We start from the raw sequence: 25,876 nt of genomic DNA on the forward strand, positions 1-25,876 counted from the left end.
TTTGTGTATAGCAGTGACAGCTATAAGAAGATGATCAAGGAAGCAACCGAGTCATGGAAGAAAGTATTTTGGATGGATGTTGTAGCTGCCAGAGACATGCTTACTCCAGATTATGTGGAGTGGCGAAGATTGAGAAAGAATGATAACGTCCCGGTGCCAGACTGTGAAGACACCCGGACTATGGAGGAACATCTCAAGCTTGTCCCTTATGAACATGATATAGCCAAGGTATAGTTTGAAACTGTGAATAACGAACTGAAGCAGATGGTTAAGGAACTTGAAGTTGAACGTTATCAATGGAAGCTAGATGCTGACTCTCAGAAAGACAGAGCATACAAACTGGAAAGAGAACATAAAAGAGTCTGTTTTGAGCTCAAAGATTTGAGAAAGGGGTATCAAGATAAAGTTAAGGATAATTATAAGTTGAAAGTAACCTCTGAATACTGGAAAGATGAAGCTCACAGTCTGAAAAGGAAGTTCGAGGGGCCTGATGAAAGAGCTTGGAAGGAACAACTGAAAATTGCTCAAAGGCGCTTGGCAGACAGTCAACATCAGAACCAATGCTTGAGAATCTGGGTGGCTGACTTAGAGAAGCAACATGAAAAGGATGACAAAACAATAACTGAGTTAGAAGCTATTGTAGATGGATTCAAGAAACAAGCGAACGAGCTTCAGATAGTGCCTTTCGACGGAGGCTTACAGTGGCATTTCCGTTGGGAACAAACAAAACGAAGGGTGAAGGCTAGAGACGCAGCTATCTGAGATTTCCTAGATCAAGTGCAGAAGGCAGCCCGTTATCTTCATGGCCTGGAAAGGGAAGCTGGAGTGGTTAGACAAGGCATTCAACCAGTGACAGATGAAGGCATAAGACTTGTCAACCTACAAGAAGCTGTTAGGGGTCTAGAGGATTTAGTCTGGATGTACCTTTAATTTGTTTTTACGTCTCTTAAAAGATAAAACATTTTTTTTCTGAATAAGGATTATTTATAATAATGAACACTTTTCTGGATCAATGCCTCCAAATTGCATACATCATACATTACATATTTTGCATTTTATATTTCATGTTTGTTTTTTTAATTATATTTTCCATGTTTTTACATTCGTATTAACTAACAGAACATGTCTCAAACACCAAGCTTACCACCGCAAGCATTAGATATGCATCACCTGCACAATACTCGAGCAAAAAAGAGACAAATGGAGGACAGAATCGAGAAGATTAAGGAGAACATGGCAAGACTGTATAAAGAATTAGAGGACAAAATGGCTCAGAACAACCAAAGTACCATGGAGTCCATTAAGAAAAGCACGGGGTCCTTAGTCGACCAGATCGTGGCTAAGTTATCTGGTTTACAACAACAGGCAAGTGTATCCGAAGTAGGTGCATCTTAGGGGATAACCATACCACCGACCCCACAAGTGGTTATCTCATCCGTGATCTTACCCGGACTGCAAGGTGACTTATCTATCGCCAAAGGAAAAGCTATATCGGTAGCAAATTTACAGACTTCTATGGTAAATCCTGACAGTCATCCGGACGACTGCCCTATCTCGGATTTTGACGAGGAGAATAAGGAAAAGAAGATGGAAGAGAAGATTAGGATGTTAGAAGATCAAATGAAGATGGTCCAAGGGGACCATGATTATTATGGGGTGGACGCAATGGAACTGAGCCTAGTTCCTGATTTGGTGCTTCCACCTAAGTTTAAAATTCCTCAGTTTGAGAAGTTCGACGGGAATATCTGCCCTTCAGTCCATATAACTATGTTCTGTCAGAAGATGACAGGGTACGGGGGAAATAACCAACTGCTGATCCACTGTTTTCAGGAGAGCCTGTCCGGTTCAGCTATCCGGTGGTACAACCAGATCAGCCGAACTCATATCAAGACATGGAAAGACTTAGCCAAGTCTTTCTCAGAGTAGTACAAACATATCAATGATATGAGACCAGACCGAGTTATGCTGCAGAGCCTGGAAAAGAAGCATAACGAAAGTTTGCGACAGTACGCACAGAGATGGAGGGATTTATCTGAACAAGTTCATCCATCCTTGGATTAAAAGGAAACTAGAAAGCTGTTTGTACAAACTTTGAAGACACCTTACTTCGGGCACCTGGTGGTAATCACATCGGGAAGTTTCTCAGATCTGGTCATGGCCGGTGAAATGGTCGAACTGGCCATAAAACAAAGAAAAATCAAAGGAGGGGACTCCAGTAAGAAGCCTCCCATGAAAAGCAAGGACCGTGAGATCAACAATGTCAACACCTACAAAGCTAACAAAGGTGTTACGATCTCAAGTTTAAAAACCCCTGCAGCTGTACCATCTGGTACTTCTAACCAAACTCAGAGAGAACCAAGGAGAGAAAAGGGAAAGGGAACAGTTCGATCTCATTACCATGACATATAAAGAGTTATATCAACAACTCTTCGACACTCACACAGTATCACCCTACCCAATGGATCCGATAAAGCCCCCATATCTGATATGGTTTGACGAGAACACCCACTGTGAATATCATGGAGGTGTACATGGGCATTCAATCGAAAATTGTCTCGCATTCAAGAGGCTTGTACAACGAATGCGTAACAAGAATTGGATCCATTTCAACTCCGGAGCACCGAACATCACCCAGAATCCCTTGCCTAATCATCCAGATGCTGGAATCAATGCAGTCACCACCGAGAATGGTAAGAGAATCAAAACTTGTGTCTCGGAAGTTAAAGCTCCTTTGGCTTGGGCATGGAGCTAAATGGTAAAAGCAGGGCTTCTCATACCCCCGTCACGTGCAACAAAGAAGGAATATGGTAACCATTGTTGTTACCACAATGAAGAAGGGCATGAGGTATAAGATTGCCCAGAATTCAAGTCATTAGTCCAGCTCATGATGGACCGGAAAGAGCTGGAATTTTATGAAGAAATTGAAGATTCTTTGGAAGAAGATGTTTGTGCTACCAGAGAATCATTTGACAAGAAGTACGGCAGGGGTAATCCTTTGATAATTTCCCCTAAAGTAAAGATGACCACAATAACACCAGCCAAGGTGGTGATCACAGCACCTCGGCCTTTTTAATATAAAGACAATCGACAAGTGCCATGAAAGTATGAATGCCAGGTGAGTACTTCCAAAAAGATGTGATAACAAAGTGGGGCAGAGATCACTTGAGCCTTTCAAAGAGGATGTACTAGCTGTCAACGAACCTATAAAGGAGGAAGAAGCTAAAGAGTTCCTCAAGATCTTAAAGCACATCGAGTACAACATTGTAGAACAGTTCCACAACTTACCTACGCGTACTTCAATGCTAGCATTATTTTTGAACTTGGAGGCACACCGAGAAGCACTGTTGAAGGTCCTAAATCAAACGTTCGTACCGTAAAACATACCAGTTAACAAGATGGATCGACTGGTAAATAATATTCAAGCTGATAATCTCATCTCATTCTCAGATGATGAGATTTCAACCGGAGAAAGAGGCTGAACTAAGGCATTACACATCACTACCTATTGTAAGTGGCATGCCTTACCGAGTGTGTTGATCGATAACGACTCAGCCCTGAACGTGATGCCTTTGGTTGCACTAAAAAGGATGCCAATAGATACCTCACATATGAGGGCCTGATAGAATGTGGTCTGAGCATTTGATGGGACTAAGAGAGAGGTTATTGGCAAGGTCGAGATGCCGTTGACCATCAGACCTGCTACCTATGATGTCAAGTTCCTTGTGATGGATATCATGCCGTCCTATAGCTGTCTTTTGGAAAGGCCATGGATTCATCAAGCAGGTGCAGTACCCTCCACGCTGTACCAAAAAGTTAAATTTGTTATTGACGGGGCCTTAGTAATTATCAACGCTGAGGAAGACATCGTGGCAAGTGTGACCACGGAGGCCCCATACATCGAAGTAGACGAGGAAGTGGTAGAATGTTCATTTCGCTCCTTGGAGTTTGTGAATGCCACATTCGTAGCAGAAGGAAAGAAGATTCTTAGACCCCGACTCTCAAAGTGCATGAAGATAGAGATCAAGCAAACCCTGGGCCGAGGTACCAAGATTGGAAAGGGGTTTGGGAAGCAGTTATAAGGAAGGATAAATCCAGTCCATCCCAATTCAAAGTTAGATCAGTTTGGGCTTGGTTTTCAACCCAGTTATCATGAAAAGAGGAAAGAGGTTCAAAAGAACCGGGAGAGGAGATTAGCAAGGTTGACTGGAAGTAAACTCCAATGGAAGCCTATGACATTCCCGTCTCTTTACAAAACATTCAAGTCAGGTGGTTATGTGTTTGAAACCACCATATCCAAGTTAGAAGTGACTCTATAAGATCTGAACATCAATGCCATGACCATAGAAGATGTTGACAACGAAGATAGATCCGGGATATGTCCTCTGCCACCTGGGTTCATGCCTAGCAGTTGGTCGGTGGAAGAACTACCTGTGGTTTACAAGAGTATTTCAGAGTAATATTTAAACTATCCCTATTTTCCTATACCCGGGGCAATAGGTGATCTTTTGTAAGGGTGAATAAACATTTTGTTTAAGTTCAATAAAAGATGCATTTTTTCCTATGTCCATGACAAACAAATTTTCTTTCATTTCTTTTTGAATTCATTGCCTATTTTCTTTATTTCAGCATTTCATTTCCATATTTCTTTCGAATTTGATTCTTGACTGAGATATTTTCCTCTCACACATATATGTTTCTCTCTTGCTTCAGGTCCCTAGACGACGATGATGTAGGCACCGATGATCTTGATCCGAAAGTGGATTTTGAATCGACCATTTGTCTCGGGGAATTTGATGAATGCGACATTGAAGAGGAGTGTAACTTGCCTACCGAATTGTTGAGAATTGTAGAAAGAGAAGAGAAGCAAATACTACCACATGATGAGGCGATCGAAATCTTGAATCTGGGCACTGAAGATGACAGAAAAGAGGTTAAAATCGGCACAACTCTCTAGGTTGAAGCAAGATAAAACCTGATAGTCTTACTTCAAGAGTATAGAGATGTGTTCCCCTGGTCATATCAAGACATGCCGGGACTAGACAGAAATATGGTAGTTCATAAACTACCAATTAAGCCGGAGTGCAAACCCGTGCAACAGAAACTGAGAAGGATGCAACCTGAGATGCTTCTTAAAATTAAAGAAGTCAAGAAGTAGTTCGATGCCGGTTTCCTTCAAGTGGCCAAGTATCCAGAGTGGGTGACCAACATAGTGCCAGTTTCGAAGAAAGACGAGAAGGTTCATATGTGCGTCGATTATCGGGACCTGAACAAGGTAAGCCCTAAAGACAACTTTCCTCTGCCTCATATTGACACGTTGGTAGACAATACAGTCGAGAACACTTTCTTTTCATTCATGGATGGATTTTCTGGATATAACCAGGTCAAGATGCATCATGAAGACATGGAGAAAACCACGTTCTTCACGATATGGGGAACCTTCTGCTACATGGTGATGCCATTCGGACTGAATAATGCTGGATCAACGTATCAGAGAGCTATGGTGACCTTGTTCCACGACATGATGCACAGAGGGATCGAAGTTTATGTCGATGACATGATTGTCAAGGCACAAACCAAGAATGAACATGTCAAGAATTTGAGGAAGCTCTTCCAGAGATTGAGAAAGTTCCAACTGAGATTGAACCCTAGCAAGTGCACCTTCGGGGTAACATCCGGAAAAATATTAGGCTTCGTGGTCAGCAGAAAAGGCATCGAGGTCGATCCCGATAAAGTTAAGGCTATTCAAAATTTACCTCCACCACGAACACCAAAAAAGGTTAGAGGTTTCTGGGTAGATTGAACTACATAGCACGATTCATATCTCAGTTAACCGACAAGTGTGACCCAATCTTCCATCTTCTCCGAAAGAACAACGCTGGAGCGTGGGATGAAAAATGTCAGATTATATTCGAGAAAGTAAAGGAGTATTTGTCTCACTCTCCTGTCCTTATGTCCCATATCCCGAGCAAACCTCTGTTCCTGTATCTCTCTATATTCGAGAACTCAATGGGGTGTGTCCTAAGTCAAAATGATGAATCCGGGAAGAATGAGAGAACTATCTACTATTTAAGCAAGAAGTTCACCGATTGCGATGTCATATATCCTCCTATCGAGAAGGTTTGTTGTGCTTTAGTCTGGGCCATAAAAAGACTCCGACAATACATGTTGTACCACACAACTTGGCTGATTTCCAAGTTAGATCCCCTGAAGTACATGATGGGTATACCTGCTCTATCTGAAAGGTTAGCCCGATGGCAGATGCTCTTGTCTGATTTTGACATCGAGTACGTGAGCCAAAAAGCAATCAAATAAAGTGCCATATCAGAGTTTTTGGCTAGTAGAACCGATGAGAATTACGAGCCATTGGACTTTTATTTTCCAGATGAAGACTTGATGGCTATATCCTTAGAAGAAGCAAGTACTTCAACGAACAGTTCCTGGAGAATGCATTTCGATGGTGCATCAAATGCATTAGGACATGGCATCGGGGTAATCCTGATCTCTCCAGAAGGGAATCACTAACCATTTACCAGCAGACTGAACTTCGATTCTACTAATAACATGGAAGAGTATGAAACCTGTGTCTTGGGAATCTGAGCTGCACTGGGGCAAAGCATATAGACCTTGCGGATATACGAAGATTCAGTATTAGTAATCTATCAGCTCCGTGGAGAATGGGAAACCAAAGATACAAAGCTAATGGAATACCAAAAACTAATATTGGATCTGCTCGAAGAATTCGATGAAGTCACCTTCCACTATGTACCTAGAGAAGAAAATCAAATGGTTGACGCTTTAGCTACCTTGGCAGCCGCATTCAAGGCTGGCAGGGAGTTTGAAATGATGCCAATTAACATGCAGTCGTATGAGTACCTGACTCATTGTTACCAAATTGAAGAAGTGAAAGACACTAAGCCTTGGTACTTTGACATTCTGCAGTATATCAGGCATTAGAGTTATCCAGAAGAAGCCACCGAAACCGATAAGAGAACCTTTAGAAGGATGACCGTTGGATACGTCCTTGAAGGAGAGGTTTTATACAAGAAAAGCCATAATCAGGTCTTGTTAAGATGCGTCGATGCTGAAGAGGCAAAAATGATAATGAAAGAAGTACATGATGGAGTTTGTGGAGAACATGCAAATGGATATATGATGTCAAGATAAATAATGAGATGCATATATTTTTTATCCACACTGGAAAGTGATTGCATCAACTATGCTAGAAGATGTCATAAATGTCAGATTTACGAAGATAAAATCAATGTTCCACCTTATCCACTTCATGTAATGACGTTGCCCTGATCTTTATCTGTGTGGGGCATGGACGTTATCAGGAAAATTCATCCAAAGGCTTCGAATGGTCACCGTTTCATTCTCGTAGCGATTGACTATTTCACGAAATGGGTAGAGGCTATATCGTATGCCAGTGTCACTCAATCTACTATTTGCAAGTTTCTGAAGAAAGAGATTATATGTTGGTATGGTCTACCTGAAAGGATCATTACCGAATAATGCTACAAACTTGAACAACAAGATGATGAATGATGCTTGTGAACAGTTCAACATAAAACATCACAATTCCACTGCTTACAGACCAAAGATGAACAGACAAGTAGAAGCAACAAACAAAAACATTAAGAAGATAGTGAAGAAAATGACTGAAACTTACAAAGACTGGCATGAAAAGTTGCGTTTTGCTTTGTTTGCTTATCGAACCTCAGTACGAACCTCGACTGGGGCAACTCCATTTTCACTAGCTTATGGAATGGAAGCAGTGCTGCCCATTGAAGTAGAGATTCCATCACTCTAGGTCTTAATAGAAGTCAAACTAGATGATGCAGAATGGGTACAATCCAGATATGATCAGCTTAATCTGATAGATGAAAAGAGACTGAAAGCCATTCATCGTGGTCAAATCTATAAGAAACGACTGATCCGAGTACATGACAAAAAGATGCGCCCGAGAATATTCCGCGAAGGAGATCTGGTGCTAAAAAGAATTTGGCCAGTCCAGAAAGACTTCTAAGAAAAATAGACGCCAAATTGGGAAGGACCTTATATCGTGAAAAAGGCCTTCTCCGGAGGAGCCCTTATCCTGGCTGAGATGGACGGACCTGAACTGTCACATCCCATCAACTCGGATGCAGTCAAGAAATACTTCGCTTAGGATGAAAACCCGAGAGGGCGTCCTAAGTCGAACAAAAAAAAACAAAAAAAAAGAGAAAAATGTTTAGGGTGAAAACCCGAAAGGGCGCCCTAAATTGAAAAGAGAAAAAGAGAAAAAAGAACGAAAGAAAAAGAAAAGAAAAATAAGGTGAGTTCAAGATGAAAACCCAAAAAGGGCGTCTTGCAACCAAGGATGAGTCCAAGTTGAAAACCCGAAAGGGCGATTTGGATATCAGTTCAAGAAATCTAGACAGTGGAAGCATCCCGACATATGAATCTTCTACAATCTCAACAAATCGGAGAAATGTTGCACTCTCCTGAACGTTGTCACATTTTCAAAGATCCTTTGGAAAAGGCTGCATTCAAGGTCACCAAACAGCTTTTCAGCTCAGAAGTGCCCACATTATCGAGATCTAAGACATTCATTTACACCTCATCATGTATTCATTTTCTAGAATGTTTGTCATGTATTATTTGTTCTTTTTTTTCTCATGAATAAAAGACAATATTTTTCTCTAAACCAATTCCTTTTGAGCATCTTGGATTGAGCTTAAACTTAATGATTTATCTACTTATGCAAAAGATAATCACATATTACTGTATAAAGATTCATTGAAAAGTACAGGTACCCAAAAGCCGATCAAGGCTCATGCACATACTTGAGATGGCCGAGAAGCATTTCCCAAGTCAAGAAGCAAATAGAATGTGCACATCAGGTTGAAACATTTGAAGAATTCAAGATCAGGGATCAAAACTTCAAGATTTCAAAATCAAGAGTCGAGATTTCTCTCCAGAGCCTAGAATAACATATGTTGCATGTGCATTTTAGGCATACCTAAGAGCATTACATCCATAACATCGTATATATGCATATCTTTGCAGGTTTTATCTAGAGCCAATTTCAACTTCGTAGTGAAGGATATTGGACTAAAAAGTGACACAATTTGCTTGAGAGTAGATTTCAACTTCACGACGAAGGATATCTAGCTCAAAGCCAAACTTCACAACAAATGGGTCATTCACGGTTTCAACTTCACGACGGAGGGAATTGTGTCCACCCGCAACATACAATACTTGGATTTTAACTTCACGATGAAGGATATTCAAGTTAAGGCTCAAATTCACGATGAAGGGGTCATCTGCGATTTCAACTCCACGACGGAGGATATCGTACCCACACATCCACGATTTCAACTCTACGACGGAGGATATCGTGCCATTTGAGGCTCAACTTCACGACAAAAGAGCTTCCCAGTTTCAGAGCCAATTTCAACTTCATAGCGAAGGATATTGGACTCAAGACAACACAATCTCAACTTCACAATGAAGGGGCGACTGGTTGTCGACAAACAACTTCCCAGTTTCAAAGCCAATTTCAACTTCACAGCGAAGGATATTGGACTCAAGATAGCACAAGCTCAACTTCACAACGAAGGGGAGGCTGACTGTCAACAAACAACTTCTTTAGTTTTATTCAGAGTCAATTTCAACTTCACAACGAAGGATATTAGACTCGAGACAACACAAGCTCAACTTCACAGCGAAGGGGCGGCTGATTGTAAACAAATAATTTCCCAGCTCTAGAGCCAATTTCAACTTCATGACGGAGGATATTGGACTCAGAGCAATACAACTTACTTGGATTTCAACTTCACGACAAAGGATATCCAGTTACCAGGCTCAACTTCACGACGGAGGGGCCACTCGCGGTTTTAACTTCACGACGAAGGGAATCGTGCACACAAGCAACATCTATCTCTAGGTTGGATTTCAACTTCACAATGAAGGATATCCAACTCAAAGAAGGAATGTATGTTAATAAACTTTCCAGTTTCAGAGTTAATTTCAACTTCACAACAGAGGATATTGTCCTCGAAACAATGCAACTTATATTGGATTTCAACTTCATGATGAAAGTTATCCAATTCCCAGACTCAACTTCACGACGAAGGGGCTATATATAATTTCGACCTCACAAACAGATTGAGCCAACTTCACGACGAAGGAGTCATCTGTAACACAACCATATCGGAGTCTTCAAGACAAGTTTTACCTTCACGACGAAATATCTTGAGCCAGAAGACGGTCCAAGAGCTACTGGCTAAAGCTTTGAGTTCGATTTCAACTTCACGACGAAGGATTTCGTGCTCAGAATTTTTCAGTTTTGACTCGACCTCACGACGAGGGAGTCATTTCATATTTCATTTCAATTTGACAAACTAATCAAATATCGGGTTTCAACTCTACGACAGAGGATATTCGATATGACCAAAATTTGCGTGTTTTAATCTTTGCTCTATTTTCGTTACACGATAATGAGCAAAGAGGGGCAGCTGAAGACACTAAATTTTGTCATTCAAATGTTACTATATTATATAATATATGTTTATATTATATTATATACTATATTTATCTCTATATAATATATTTATTTACATCTTTTTTTTTCCTTTTCAGGCCCAATTGGTGCCCACAAGTCCACAGGTGTGGTCCAACACTACACCCAACGCCTCAGCAGCCCAAGGCACATGACCAGCAGGCTAGGGTTTCCAGAAACCTTAGCGCCGTTCTCCCCTTCAACTCCCCACGGCCGCACGCTTCTCCCACCCCACCAACTCCGATTCCTCCGACGCAAGGATCTCGTAGGACACAACCAAAAAATAACGGAGTTAGAATTTTAATAGGACTCAAACACTCCAAATATTAGACTATAAATATGTTTCTAATCAAACTCATTGTACACGGTTGAGAGACGATTTACACCGAGAAAATAACACACAACAGATCACGAAAACACCAAAGAAAAAACCGAAGTACTCGGAGCATTTGTAAAGCATTTCGAAAAGGAAATAAGAAGGTAGCAATTTTTATTTACCTTGTTTGATCGTTTGTCGCTTTTGCATGTTACCTTTCATTGGTTTTATTTCGAAAAGAAACCATAAAAACGTGATTTTTTAGTCGATAAATGATGTGAGGCCCCTATTTTCGAAACTACTCTCTTAGATCTACTCCTCTTTGAAGCTCGGTTTTAAAAAAAACTTGGATTTCTGAGTAAAGGGGAAGGAGATCTCTTTGAAAATGTGATCTTTTTTGTGGTCCACCACCGATGAGCGGCAGTAAGGCGGTGGCCTCCGGCCAGAATTTAGAAACCACGGCGTTGTTCATCATTTGTGATGAAAAGACGAGAGCAAAGTAAATAATGGGGGGCCTCGGCTTGGAGAAGAGAAAAATGAAGCTTTAAGAATTTTTTTGGCTTTTATACTACCTATTAAACCGACCCACCAGACCCGCGTGTTGACCTGACTAGTGCCTTGACCGGCATGTTTTTGAGATTTATAGTATTACTCCCCTTTCCAGTCCCTATTCATTTTTAAAGCCCTCATTTTGGCCCAAATTCAATTTTTAAAACCCGATTCCATTTTAATTTGGCCACCTGATTTTCCTTTTTTTTTCAATTTAACCCATGTTAACTTCAATTTATCTATTAAATTTCAAAATTTTTATTAATTATTATTTTTTATTTTATTTTTGTTATATATATATATATTACGTTTTATTATTTATTTTTTTATCATTAGTATTATTATATATATATATTTATATTTCCTATATGTATATATACATATATTTTACCTTTGATTTTCCATTATATATATATATATATTTTATTTTATTATTATTATTTTACTTATATATATATATATTTACTCTTTTTTATATTTTACTTATTTATTTATTTATCTATTTTTCTTTTTATTCTCTATTTTTTTTATCTGTTTATCTTCCTTTTATTTGCTTTATTCATTTATTTGCATTATCATTTTATTTTTATTTAGTTGTTTACTATGTATGTATATGTGTTATTAGTTTTCTTCATTTTATTTATTTTATGTATTTTATTCATTTTTATATTTACTTTATTTTTTATCACTTTCCTTATTTCATTTGTTTTACTTTCTTTATTATTTATTTCTTCTAACACATATTTTGACTTTTAAAGGGTACGCTTTTAAATCAATCAATTGTAAGTAGTTGAGATCGCTATTTTACCTTTTAATTTAAAATTACATTTTTCTTAACTAAAGACAACTGGAAATTACATAGTACCGAAAGGGCAGTTCAAGGGTGCTAACCCTTCATTGATTGTAACTGACTCCCGAATCCGACACGTTTCTGGTACAACGCAGATCAGGTAAGAAATAAGGTATCCGGTCAACCAATTTACTTTTAAATAAATGATCGGTGGCGACTCCAATTCGTTTAAATCATTTTTCCTAAGTCGAAATCCAATTCCCGGTCCAACCGAAGGACGACTCCGACACTAATAATATATCATATCAAACAATAATTCTTCTAAATTTATCTTCTTAACTACATCAAACCTTCAATCATCTTACTCTCTCGAACATGAACAAATTGCTGAGTATTTGTATATCGCACTTCAATGCCTTCATCGATACTTAAGAAGAGGATATGTTATTACCAAATAAATTGTTGAGTTCAGTCTTTGGAGATTTTATTTAATTTCAAATTGATATCTATTTATCTCTAAATTTTATATGAAAATTATTTTTATTGGTAATAATATTTTATTTCAATTTTCAAAACTAAACTTTCGTCAACAATATCGGACCTTTTTCCTCCAAATATAAGTCTGGTTTTATTGTGAAACTTCTCTGTATCTCAGTCTTTCAGAAGAAAAAACAAACATATATATCCAAGAAAAATAACTGAAGAAAATCAAAGGAAAAGATAAAGAAAAAGAAGACCATACAGTCATTGTTTTGAAATCATCGTCGTCGTCAGTATTAATCTAATCGATTATCGTAGGACAGTAATTTCTGTTGGGGATCCCAATGAGGACTAGAAATCCATCGATTTGCTTCAATTTATTCTCATTGAGCCAATAAAGATATTTAAGCTTTAGAACCGTTCTAATAGCAGTACAAACCTATAGAACCAGCTTATGATGATTTGAAATATTTAATCCTAACGTATTGTTTGATGTATGGAATATAAGATTACCAATGAGAAAGAGATTATCCCAATATTACATAACACAATATATAGAATGTTGTATTCTGTTAAGCACGGGATGGTAAAGGAACTTCGTTTTAAGTACCAGTTATGTCTTCGTTGCAGGGATGATTCGAGGATGACTGAAGTGCGTATTGGGAATGTGCCACAATGGTGGGGTAAAGTTGAATAAACTTGGGGACGTTCGATGCTTAATTGGGATATTTCGAGGACGACATGTTACTATTGTGGCGCTACGAATGAAAAAGAGAGAAGATTCAGCTCTCCCTTACTAGATCTTAAACAACGACACACAATAGTCAAAGGGAAAAGAAAGAGAGAAGGTCTTGATTGAAGGATTGGCCTTTCTTACCTTAAAATAGCAAAACAACGACGAGGAGTGGATGAATGACAGCTACGGTTTGTGAAAAGAAATAAAAGGAATAAGAAACATGAAGCGGCCACTTTGGGGAGAAAAAAGAGTTAGAATAGAATTTAAAGAATTTTTGGTCTAATTATTGGGTCAATCCCTAAACTTTCTAGGGTTTTCGAATCTTGCAACAAATTTTGTAATATTTTCAAATCGACTACCAAAATTAATTTAAAGATTTAGGGAAAAAATCTTATATGTTAGGATTTTTAATTAGGGCTAAATTAGAGTGTTGCACCAATTTTCTATGAAGTATTGAATTTATTTATAATTTTATTTTTTATATGTTGTACCCTTGTCTTCCATGCACCCTGTAATTTTAGAATTTGTCGTTTTTCGTCCTTGTCCCCGTATTCATATAAGTTCAACATAGATTGTATTATCTTGTTTGATTTGTTTAGAAAGAATGTAAGATTACAATATTTGGTTGAAGGAATATAAGATAAGAACAATGTATGTTTTACCAAATTATCCTTGATATATATATATATATTTAAAAGGTATTCTCAATATTACCAAGTTCTAGGTGGTAGGGTGATGTTTAGTCTCGATTGGGGTGAAGTTGGATTAGTTGAGCTTCAAGCTTTTGTCAGAACGATCCTTAAGCTTTTTAGGGCTATGGCTAGGATCGACCCAACTTTATCTTGTGAAAAGGTTGGGTTTTAAAGTAAATATATAAATAATCAAATTTGGAGTCGCCATCGACATTTGGGTTAGGTAGGTCGAACACCTAAAAATACCTTTTAAAATAATTTTAAGAAAAATAATTTAAAAGATAAAAATTGATTTGCGTTTAACAATAAATTCGTTTTGAAAAGGGTTCGGGAGTCAATTACGTGTGGGGAATGATTAGCACCCGCACAACGCTGAAATCGGTACCTAAGCAATTATACGTCATCTAAATATAGAAATTGGAAAATTCGAATAACATTTAAATTATGAGCCATTTTTAGGAAAAATATAAAGGTTGTTATCAATACTCTTACTAGAGTATCGATATAAACAAACCTTTGATGTTTGCCAAAATACTCAAGTATCGATACTCTTACCTATAGTATCAGTACCAAACCCCATAATATCGTACTACCCTAAGTATCGATACCAATTTGATATATTGGAATTCAAATAGATTTCCTAGCATTGATATTGAACCCCGAGTATCAATACCCTATTAACAAAACCAATACCTAAAGAATTGAGTACATATACTACTATACAAAATACTTTGACTTTTAGCCCATTTGATAAACAATATCAATATTATTCTTACAGTACCAATACCTAAACCCAAAAAGCCTTGTTTCCATGGGTTTAACCCTTCAAATCACTCCAAAGACCCTCCCAAGGTCCTCAAACGTTATTTAAAGCTTATATAGGTTTAAGAGATCATAAAAGGCCATTGCTTTATGTGTGAATAATATAAAACACTCGTTTTAATGTTATAAACCCAAATGCACCCAAATACTTCATACACTCATACAAGAAATAATACTACACATGTTGATCTACAAGTAGTATAGAAGTGTTAGGAGTGTGTTACCTTATTAGTAATTGCTGAAGAATCAACCCAAAGCTCACGCAAGCACCACTTTCTCTTTGCCCTAGACTTTAGAGCATTCACACACTTCTCTTACTAGCAAAAAATAAAGGATTGAGTTATCAACTCATATAAAGGTTTAGGAGAGGTATGAACACTAGTTCTATGGGTTAAAAAGGATTTAGAGCTTTTCCTAAGCTCTAGAACATAAATCCTTCTAAACCACCCCACTTGGCCACTCTAACCAAATCTTGGGTTTAAGAGCTCAAATAATAGCTCAAGAGGTGGGGATTATCTTTCTTACCTTATCATGATCGCCTTAAGGATGAAAACCAAGACATGAGCTTCATTTTCCCAATATACAAGAAAAAAGAAAAAATTGAAATAAGAAGAATAAAAAGGGAGTTTGGGTTCTTTTCCACCATGATATAATCCAACGTTAATGAAATTCAACCTTTAGAATACTTTTAGGGAAATTTAAAAATTTATTCCTCCATCTAATATCCTTAATTTAAAAATACTCTTATTGATTCTAATTGGACTAAACTAAAGCCCAATTATTCTCTTATATGGACCAAAGATTCCTACGTGGCTATTGAGTTTACCCAAAACCCTCTCGGGTTAGCTTGAAACTACTACCTCATAAATCGGGGCATTACAACTTTCTTATCCTAAAAAGAAACTTCATCATCAAAATTTACTTGAATAAACAAATGTAGATACTGAAGTTGTATATTTTCCTTGGTCTCCCAAGCCGCCTCTTCAACACCATGGTTCTTCTACACGACCTTTACTAATGGAATCCGTTTGTTCCTCAACTTCTTAACCTAATAGTCCAAGATATTTATCGGTTCCTCTTCTTAGGTCATGTATTGGTTTACCTTAATATACTCTAATGGAATAATATGTGAAGGGTTGAAACCCTCTCAATAATTTCATAAGGTCCAATGAAACATTGAGTTATCTTCCCTTTGCACCCAAACCTAAATACTCTCTTTCAATGTGATACCTTGAGGAAAATTTATCACCTATCGCAAACTCTATATCCCTACATTTCAAGTTTACATACGACCTCTATTGGTCAAAATCTTCCCTCAATCGACCTTGAATCAACCTAATTTTCTTTTAAGCCTCTATGATCATATTAGGACCAACCATTTTCCTCTCACTAAACTTTGTCCAACACAAAGACATTCTAAATTTTTGCTCATATAAAGCTTCATAGAGGGCCATCTGAATACTCGACTAGTAGTTATTGTTATAAGCAAACTCTACTAATGGGAGATGGTTCTCCCAATTACCCTTAAGGTCTATAGCGTAACACCTAAGCATGTCCTCCAAATTTTGTATAACATGTTCTAACACACCATCAGTCTGCGAGTGAAAAACGATGCTAAAATGTAGTCTAGTACCTAAAGCCTTAAGAAGAGCTTTCTAAAATCTCAACATGAAACAAAAATCTCGATTGAAGATGATCGACGTTGGTACCCTATGCAATCTCACTATCTTTTGAATGTACAATCTAGCTAACCTATCTAAGGTTAAATTCATTTGTACTGGTAGGAAATGAGTGAACTTGGTTAATCGATCGATCATTACTCAAACTATATTTTGTTTATTCCCTGTCTTCGGTAACCTAGTCATGAAATCCATGGTCACTATATCCTATTTCTACTGTAAAATCTAGATAGGTTGAAGTAACCCCGATAAAACCTGATGTTTTGTTTTAACTTACTAACAAGGTAATCACTTAGGCACGAACTCAGTTATCTCCATTTTCATACCCGACCACCAATACAAATAACGAAGGTTTTGGTACATCTTGTTCCCTCCATGATGGATGGAGAACGGATTACAATGTACCTCACGAAGAATCTTAGTTTTTAATTGTTCATCTGAAAAAACATACAAACAACCCTAGAAGAACAATACATCTTCATCTCTTAGTTCAAATCCAACTTTACCTCGATGAGCCTTCTTAGACTGAGCCACCAAATGATCATCAATCTTTAAAGTTCCCTCAGTTCCTTAATTAACTCAGGCTCAACTTGCAATTCAAGTGACAGTTCATCATCTGCGGTCAGACTCAAACACGCAAATAAGAATCGAAGATCAAACATTGTCTTCTGACTCAGGATGTCTGCCACCACATTTACTTTACCCGGTGATAATTAATCACAATCATAATTCTTCAAAAAATTCTACTCAACGATGATGCCTCAAGTTCAACTCCTTCTGAGTGAGTAAATACTTCAATTCTTGTGGCCAGTGAAGATGAAACACTTCTCTCTCAATAGATGGTGCCTCCAAATCTTCAAGGAAAAAATTATGATGACTAGCTCCAAGTCATGGGTGGGGTAGTTCCATTCATGTAGTTTAAGTTTTCGGGACGCATACATAACCAATAGACCCTCTTGCATCAATACACAACCTAAACCATTTAGTGAAGCATCACTGAAAACTGTAAAATCCTTACTAGACTCCGATTGAGTCAACATTAAGGCTTGAGTTAAGACTTCCTTAAGCTTCTCAAAGCTCTACTAGCATTTATCATTTCAAAAAACTAGAACTTCCTTTTGAAGAATCATATTCATCGGAGCGAAAATCATCAAAAACCCCTTGACAAAACAATGGTAGTATCAGAAAAGCCTAAAAAAGAAACGTACCTCAGATACATTCTGTGGTGGTTTCCACTCGACCACTTATTGAATCTTTTAATATTCAACTTGAATACCCTTAATTTCTTACACGTGACCCAAAAATGATACCTCTAATAGCAAAAGCTTGCACTTTTTGAACGTAGCAAAAAACTAGCATTCTCTTAAGATCTAAAGAACAATAAAAAAGTAACAATCATGATTCTCCTCAAATTGCGAGTACAATAAGATATCTTCGATGAATACTACCAATAAATGGTCCAAGTATTGATAAAATATATGATTAATCAAATCCATGAATACTATTGGTGTATTTATGAGATTGAATGGCATTACTAAGAACTCATAATGGCCATAACGGGTCCTAAACATTGTTTCACTTTGTCGACCTCTTTAAATTTTAGTTGATAGTACCATGACCTCAAGTCGATATTAGAAAATACTCTATCTCCCCTAAGTTGGTCAAAAAAATCATCAATCCTTGATAGCATATATTAATTCTTCATGATTAGGTTTTCATATGAAATATAACTTTCTTATATAAGTTCTCAAAAAATATAAGAATGAGTTGACCTCGGATCTACTAAAGTAGTCACATGCAAACCAAAAACTGTAAAAATACATGAGATGATGTCAGTTGTCTCACAATCCTCTTGGGCTTTGATTGTGTACTATATCAAGGCAACCCTAAGCTCAAGATCAACTATAGATCTGGCAGTACCCCTACTCTGCTGCCAAAAAATAATCTACCACCTCTCTAGAAGAATCTCTGACCCCTCATACATAGGTTGAGTCGATCTTTGAGCAGTCGATAGTGCTACACTCTCTGTTTTGGGGCAGTATCTATTAAGGTGCTCGAGCGATCCATAGTCATAACATGCCAAGAAATTTGATGGCACTCCCCAGAATGCCTTATGCCACAGTGCCTGCACATCAGATGATATATAGTCATGGCTGATCCAACCGTACTCACCAAAGAGACTAAAGCTAGTCGTCTCTTATGACCCTTCTATCATTGTCGATAAACTAAACCCTATCCCCATCTTTAGGATTGAGAAGATAGATATCTCCATGATCCATGAGAGTCTCTAGCTCTCTTAATCGAAGTTTAAGAATGATCAGACACAACGCTACTTAACAATCTGGCACTCATGCTCTAAACTCGTTCAATCATCTTTGCTTAATGATTCAGTTCAGGAAAGACTCTAGGTAGGTCGACTGTTAAATGGGTGAGGATGTATAGGTGTAGATTGTCCCTAAACCTCCCACAATAAGGCTCCTCAATCACTACTAGCTCCGACGCATACCGACTCAGGCATAGGAATTCACTTTCATACTCATAAACAAAGCAGTCGCCTTAGGTCAAGTGTAGGAACCAATCTCTTAGATCATTTGTGTGGGCTTCACCAATGTACTTCTACATCAAATCTTACAAAATACAATTATATGTCGGTTGTTCTAGCTCCAGTGCAATCTTCACAGTCTCCCACTAATCATTCACATCACTCTTCAGTAGGATGGTGATGCATTCTAACTTACCCCCAGGGGTAAGATACAGTTGACGTAAGGTGCGAAGGGTCTCACGGAGCGACTGATCGGTAGCTACGAGATCATCTTCTTCTAAATCGAAGAAGTTTATGGTCTTATAATAGTAGTCTCTCAATTATTAACTTTTGAGGAGTTACTAGGATAGAATTGGTGGAACGGGTGCCATAGGAATATTCCTCACTATATACCTTAATGCTTACGTGATATCTCTAAAGAACGTTGCGTTATTTATACCAGCATCGTTCAAGATACCCATATCCTCAGAGTCATGAAAGAAATCATCTCTCATATCTCTTACTAGAGAAGTAAGACTCTCCTCATGACCCTCATGACTATGGGTGGGATCGCCAGCCATAATCTACGAGTTTCTAAAAAAAATGAAAAAGAGTCAACATCACCATTTCCAAAGATCTAAGTACACTTGACACTTTAGAGGTATGCATATCATTGACACCTATCGACTCTAACACATAAGTCCTAGGAAATACTGAACCTAACGCTCTGATATAACTAAATGTAACATCCTAATCTGGTCTGGCCCAAAATCTAGAAGATTAAAATATTACACAGAACCACCAAAGTAGCTATCCATATCTTTTTTAGAACATTCATCACATTAATAATTTAAAGAGTAATCAAAAGCATAGTAAAAATCCAAAAGATAGTAAGTTTATAAAATGTACGGAGATACCATAAGTTATTCAAAATACATAAGTTCAAATAGAGTTCACGAATCGACATTATACAAAGGTTTACGACAATACATGCCCACTATAATTACTCAGGACGTACTTTGGAATAGTTCTATTCTGGAATATGCAAGCTAACAGTGAACTCCTTGACTTGTACCTAAGAACTTGCGCACAAAAAAACATTTTGAATGCCGAGCAGACGAGCTCAGTTCAACAAAAATAACACAACCATACTACATACAGGAAACAGGCGAGCATGCCACAAGTATAGTCATGAACATGAGAGTACATCATGAACATGAGAGTACATTCAATACACAACAAAAGTAAGCATCATGGTGTAGCTCGAGGTCATAATATCATCACTGAACTTACACCCCTATTTGCTTAATGAAGGTACCTTAGGTAAGATCTAGATCACATAGCACTAGCATCTCACTAGTAACTTAGGCTACGTCTAGGTCACAAAGCATCGGACCTTGTAAAGCTAGGCTACCCGTCTAGGGTACTTAAAACGCATCTGAGTCACATAACATCAACAAAACCCAACTAGTGTTTTAATTGCTCATGTACTAGGTTGGATATATTTGGAAAATCCCTTATTCTACTAGGCGATCGTTATACATAAGTGACTCGACCGTCCTTGTTGTTTTCCAAGTATCAAACAGGGCATAAGTATTATGGAATTTTACTTCATTAAGATATTATGTTATCATGCAATTATTAATATTCCCATTTGTAAGATTTTATTAGAATTCCCCATTGATCCTAACCACTTCCCAGATCATTTGGAAAAAAAATAAGGTTTATGGCCCTTGCTAATACGTGAGTACCAATACTCAACCATATGATATTGGTACTTGCTTCACTATGATACCAATATTGCCCCGAGTATTAATTAATATTTGGTTCATAGGAATTTAGAACAAATCTTGGTATCGATACTCATACTAAGAGTATCGATACTAACTAGCCTTCGATATTTGCAAAAATACTCAGGTATCGATACTCTTACCTAGAGTATCAGTACCAAACCCCATGGTATCAGTACTAACCTGAGTATCGATATCAATTTGGTCTATTGAAATTCACAAAGATTTCTTAGTATCGATATGAACCCAGAGTATCGATACCATATGAATAGTATCGATACCCCAAGAACCATATACCAGTACTACTATGCAAAATCCTTTGATTTTTAGCCAATTCTACAATACTGATACCTTAAACTTAGAAAGTCTTGTTTCTCACGAGTTTAACCCTCCAAATCACTCCTAAGACCCAACCAAGGTCCCTAAACATTATTTAAAGCTTATTTAGGTTAAAGGGATTATAAAAGGTCATTACTTTATGCATGAATAATATCAAACACCTATTTTCATGTTATAAACCCAAATGCTTCATAAACTCATACAAATGACAATATTACACATGCTAATCTACAAGTGGTATAGAAGTGTTAGGAGTGTGTTACCTTACTAGTGGTTGCCGAAGAATCAACCAAAGCTTACCCAAGCTCCACTTTCTCTTTGCCTTTGACTTTTGAGCTTTCACTTACTTCTCTCACTAAAAACAAACAAAGAAATGAGTTATAAACTCATTTAAAGGTTTAGGAGAGGTAAGAACACTAGTTCTATGGGTTAAAATGATTTAGCGCTTTTCATAAGCTCTAAAACATAAACCCTTCACTACAAGAAAATATACCTTTAATGACACACGAACGATGACACACGCTAATTTATGACTTGCAAAAAATGTGTGTCATAAAAAATGTCATGTTTTTTAAAATATGAACGATTTATGACATACAATAATGTGTGTCATATTTAATAGTCATAATTCAAAAACACGGAGTACACTTTTAATTGTGTGTCATCTGTAAAAGTCGTATTTTAATTTTCCCCCCATTATTTTCATCTTTTCCCACTTCTTCCCCTAGCCTCCTCGATAATCAGTTCACAAACGCATATGCTTCCTCTCTTTTTCTCTTTTTCCTTCCTACACTTGCTCATTCGTTTTATTGATTGAATCCAAGTAAGCTTTCCTTCCTTGCTTCTTTCCAAGGTTTATTTATTTTTATTTTTGAACATTTATGGGGTTTAACTGAAATTTTGTTCTCTTTTCTTTTATGGAAATCTGATATATGGGTTTTGCTTGTGTTTGTGGCAGTTTTAATGGGTCTTATAATGGGTCAATCTCCATTTCTTAACTTCTACTACACGAATGTTTATATAATTATTCCCTTTGGAGTCGAAGTTTGATTCTTTCTTCGTAATGCTAAAAATTTGGATTTGAGTTGAGTTTTTGACGCAAGTCTGTTGATTTTTTTCATTAGAGTCACGAAGTAGATGTCATTTTCATGATTCTCATTGTTTCAATTCAATGAAAAAACATTGTTTCTTGCTTTTACTGCTTTTTCATGGAAAAATCCTTTTCATTACTTGGCTGTCAATCAACTGGTTACATGGTCGGCAGTTGGCATTATTTAGCATAATCATTGCCTTTCTTTTTTTCTTATATTGTCTTTTTAATTATGTAATATAATTTTTGTTTATCATAGAATTTCTACTATTGACATGGACTTGAATTGTTAAGCAAGTTTAACCTTCTGTAACACCCTGTTTTGAGCCTATGGTTATGTATTGGTGCTCTTTCCCCAGAATAATTAGGCACCCTTATTAGTCTTATTATTACAAAGTATTTTTGATCTTGTTCAGAATAATTTAAACTTGGAGGTATGTTTATTATGGCTAGGCTCTGATATTCAGACTCCATGAAGTGCCAATATCATGTCAATGCTAATGAATTATACTCCTGAAAATAGGATTTTTGGTAATTGGCAGGTGATATATGGTGATACAGATTCTATTATGGTTTATAGTGGATTGGATGACATTGCAAAAGCAAAAGCAATTGCAGGAAAAGTCATTCAGGAGGTAAGGCTCTGAGAATGTGATTTGTTTCTGTGCTGTGCTTGTAATGTGTTGCAAGTACATTGAATGTTGCTAGGAATGTCATTGATAAGATTTGTTGCAAGGGTTTATTCCTCAAACCTATAAATAGCTCCATCAATTATTACTGTATAGGCCGTTCTGTTATAGTCCTTAGAATTTTAAGGAATTGTTGCCACCATTCAAAATTTTGATTTCCTCATTTCAAATGTATACATTAATGTGCCATGCATTTTTCATTTTGAATTTAAACTCTTCTTTTTGTTACCTTTCTACAAAATGACTTTTCTATCTCTTTATTTCAAGGTGAACAAGAAATATAGGTGCCTAGAAATCGACCTTGATCGCCTGTACAAGAGAATGTTACTTCTGAAGAAAAAGTATGTCGCTGTGAAGGTGCAATTCAAGGATGGGATACCATATGAGGCACTGTTGATTTTTTAAATACATTTTCATTCGCATTGACTCCTAAAAGAATTTGAAAGATAACCTTTTAGTTCTAGGTTATTGAGCGGAAAGGTCTTGATATGTTTCTTCGTGATTAGAGCTTACTGTCAAAGAAATTAGGTGACTTCTGTCTCACTCAGATCTGTCAGGAGGGTATGTGATATTCTATTTATTTTTTAATTTTAAGTTGTGTTATTTTTTATGTCATGTTGGCAATCTCTGCGGTACTTGGTCACTGAGCATTTGTCAGAGTGGGTCCTATTTCACAGGTCTTGTGAGGATGTTGTTGAATCAATACATAACTCTCTCATGAAGGTTAGTAGATACTTATAATTAGTTCGTTCTACTTTTATTTTGTTCTTTTGGTTGGTGATTGACTGAAAGCCTTAGGTCCTTGGAATCATTCGCCAATAAAAAGGTTTAAAGGTGCTACTGCTTATGGTTTATTACACTCATCATTCGTCTGAACTTCTTTGTATTTTGAAGTGTAATTAGACTGCTATCATATAATTGACTTGTTTACTTGTAACAGGTCCAAGAGGAAATGAGGAATGGACAAGTAGTACTTGAGAAGTACATTATCACAAAGACATTGACTAAACCACCTGAAGCATACCCTGATGCCAAAAACCAACCTCATGTTCAGGTGAATTCAACAAACAATAACTAGTCTTTCAAGCATTATTACTCTCTAATCTTGTAAAATTTTCCCTACCATGTATCTAATCATTAGATGGATGTTACTTGAAACAATTTATAGGTGGCCCTCAGAATGAAGCAAAGTGGTTATTCTACTGGATGCTCGACTGGTGATACTATTCCATATATAATTTGTTGTGAACAGGTTTGTGCTTCAGTTTCTTTATGAAATATATATGAACTTTGAGTATTGGCTGCATTCAGACCCTTCAGTTATACTTCATCTCAATTTGATTTCCCTTCCTTTTCTCATTTTGTTCTGTCTTGGACAGGGGTCTAGTTCAAGCAATTCAACGGGGATAGCTTACCGAGCTAGTCATCCTGATGAGTTGAAAAACAGACAGGGGAGATGGATGATTGACATTGATTATTACTTGTCACAGTAGATCCATCCAGTTGTATCTAGATTATGTGCTTCAATACAAGGAACAAGCTCAGGGAGGTTGGTTGATTGCTTAGGACTTGACTCATCAAAGGTATTCCCTACATGCTACCCTATTTGAGTACAATGACAATTGATGTACTTCTTCCATGAAATAATGTATGTATTGGTTTGTGTCGCAGGTATCAGGGATGTGAGCCACTGACATTGTCATGTCCAAGTTGTTCAGGCTCTTTTAACTGCCCTGATGTATTCAGCTCAATTCGTGCGGTAGTTGAGAAACCAGAAAAAATGCAACAAGAGGAATCTACGAGCAATTTTTGGCAAACGCTGCGCTTCCCCAAATATCCAGAAGAAGGTGACATGGGTAGAATGTCTCCTGGAATGATAGCAAACCAGGTATTTGTTGATTTTTTTACTTGAATGTTGCTCTAACATGACATACATTTATTGATTATCTGGTCATCCTAACATATTAGAAGATGACACATTGCATGCAATATACAACCATGATAACTAAAGGATGTACTTTGTCCTCTGTCAGGTCAAACGACAAGTGGAGGGGTTTATTTCAATGTACTACAAAGGCTTAATGACGGTAATAGACCTTTTGCAAAATCTCGTATATACAACATAAAAAACTCGAGTTGAGCACTAATTAGAGCTGATGGGATGTTTGACTTTGCTTTCAGTGTGACGATGAAACTTGCAAACATACTATACGAAGTGTCAACCTGCGGCTGATTGGTGATTCTGAAAAAGGAACGGTTTGTCCAAACTATCCACGTTGTAATGGGCGTCTTGTGAGAAAGGTTTCATGACGATCCTTTAAACATTTTTTGCCCCATAACGAGCTCTTTATGTTTAAACTGACATTTATTTTTCCATGAAATGTGTAGTATATGGAAGCAGATCTTTACAAGCAACTAGCTTATTTCTGTCATCTCTTAGACACCACACGCTGCGTAGAGAAGGTTGTTTATTTTTGTTTTACAGCGGATGTTTAGGGCAATAACTGTTGAATATTTGCAGGTTACGAATTAGTAGGGTATCTAAGCGTTTGTTTTTTTGGTTGTATGTAGATGGAGACAAGTGCGAGGATAGCAGTTGAGAAAGAGTTGAGCGAGGTTTGACCAGTGGTTGGTTTGGCTGCAAACACAGTTCAAAGAATTCTAGACCGATGTTCCTTTGGTTGGGTGCAGATGAACGACCTCATCGTCACATTTTGAATCTTTATAATGTATGTATTTGACCTACTTGATGTCATGACACATTATCTGTTTTCTCTGCTCAAGGCTTTGATGTCATGAGATATTTTGTATCGACATGTGATTATAATATTTTTAATAAC

The 25,876-nt window shown here is 37.2% G+C and overlaps 1 pseudogene; it reads left to right on the top strand.

The window, feature by feature from the left end:
• Positions 1-1,200: 1,200 nt before the first annotated feature.
• On the top strand, positions 1,201-25,754 carry LOC120183062 (annotated as a pseudogene).
• The last annotated feature ends 122 nt before the right edge of the window (positions 25,755-25,876 follow it).

The sequence above is a fragment of the Hibiscus syriacus genome, unplaced genomic scaffold (genome assembly GCF_006381635.1).
Source record: "Hibiscus syriacus cultivar Baekdansim isolate YM2019G1 unplaced genomic scaffold, ASM638163v2 tig00112738_pilon, whole genome shotgun sequence".
In the NCBI taxonomy this organism is placed as follows: domain Eukaryota; kingdom Viridiplantae; phylum Streptophyta; class Magnoliopsida; order Malvales; family Malvaceae; genus Hibiscus; species Hibiscus syriacus.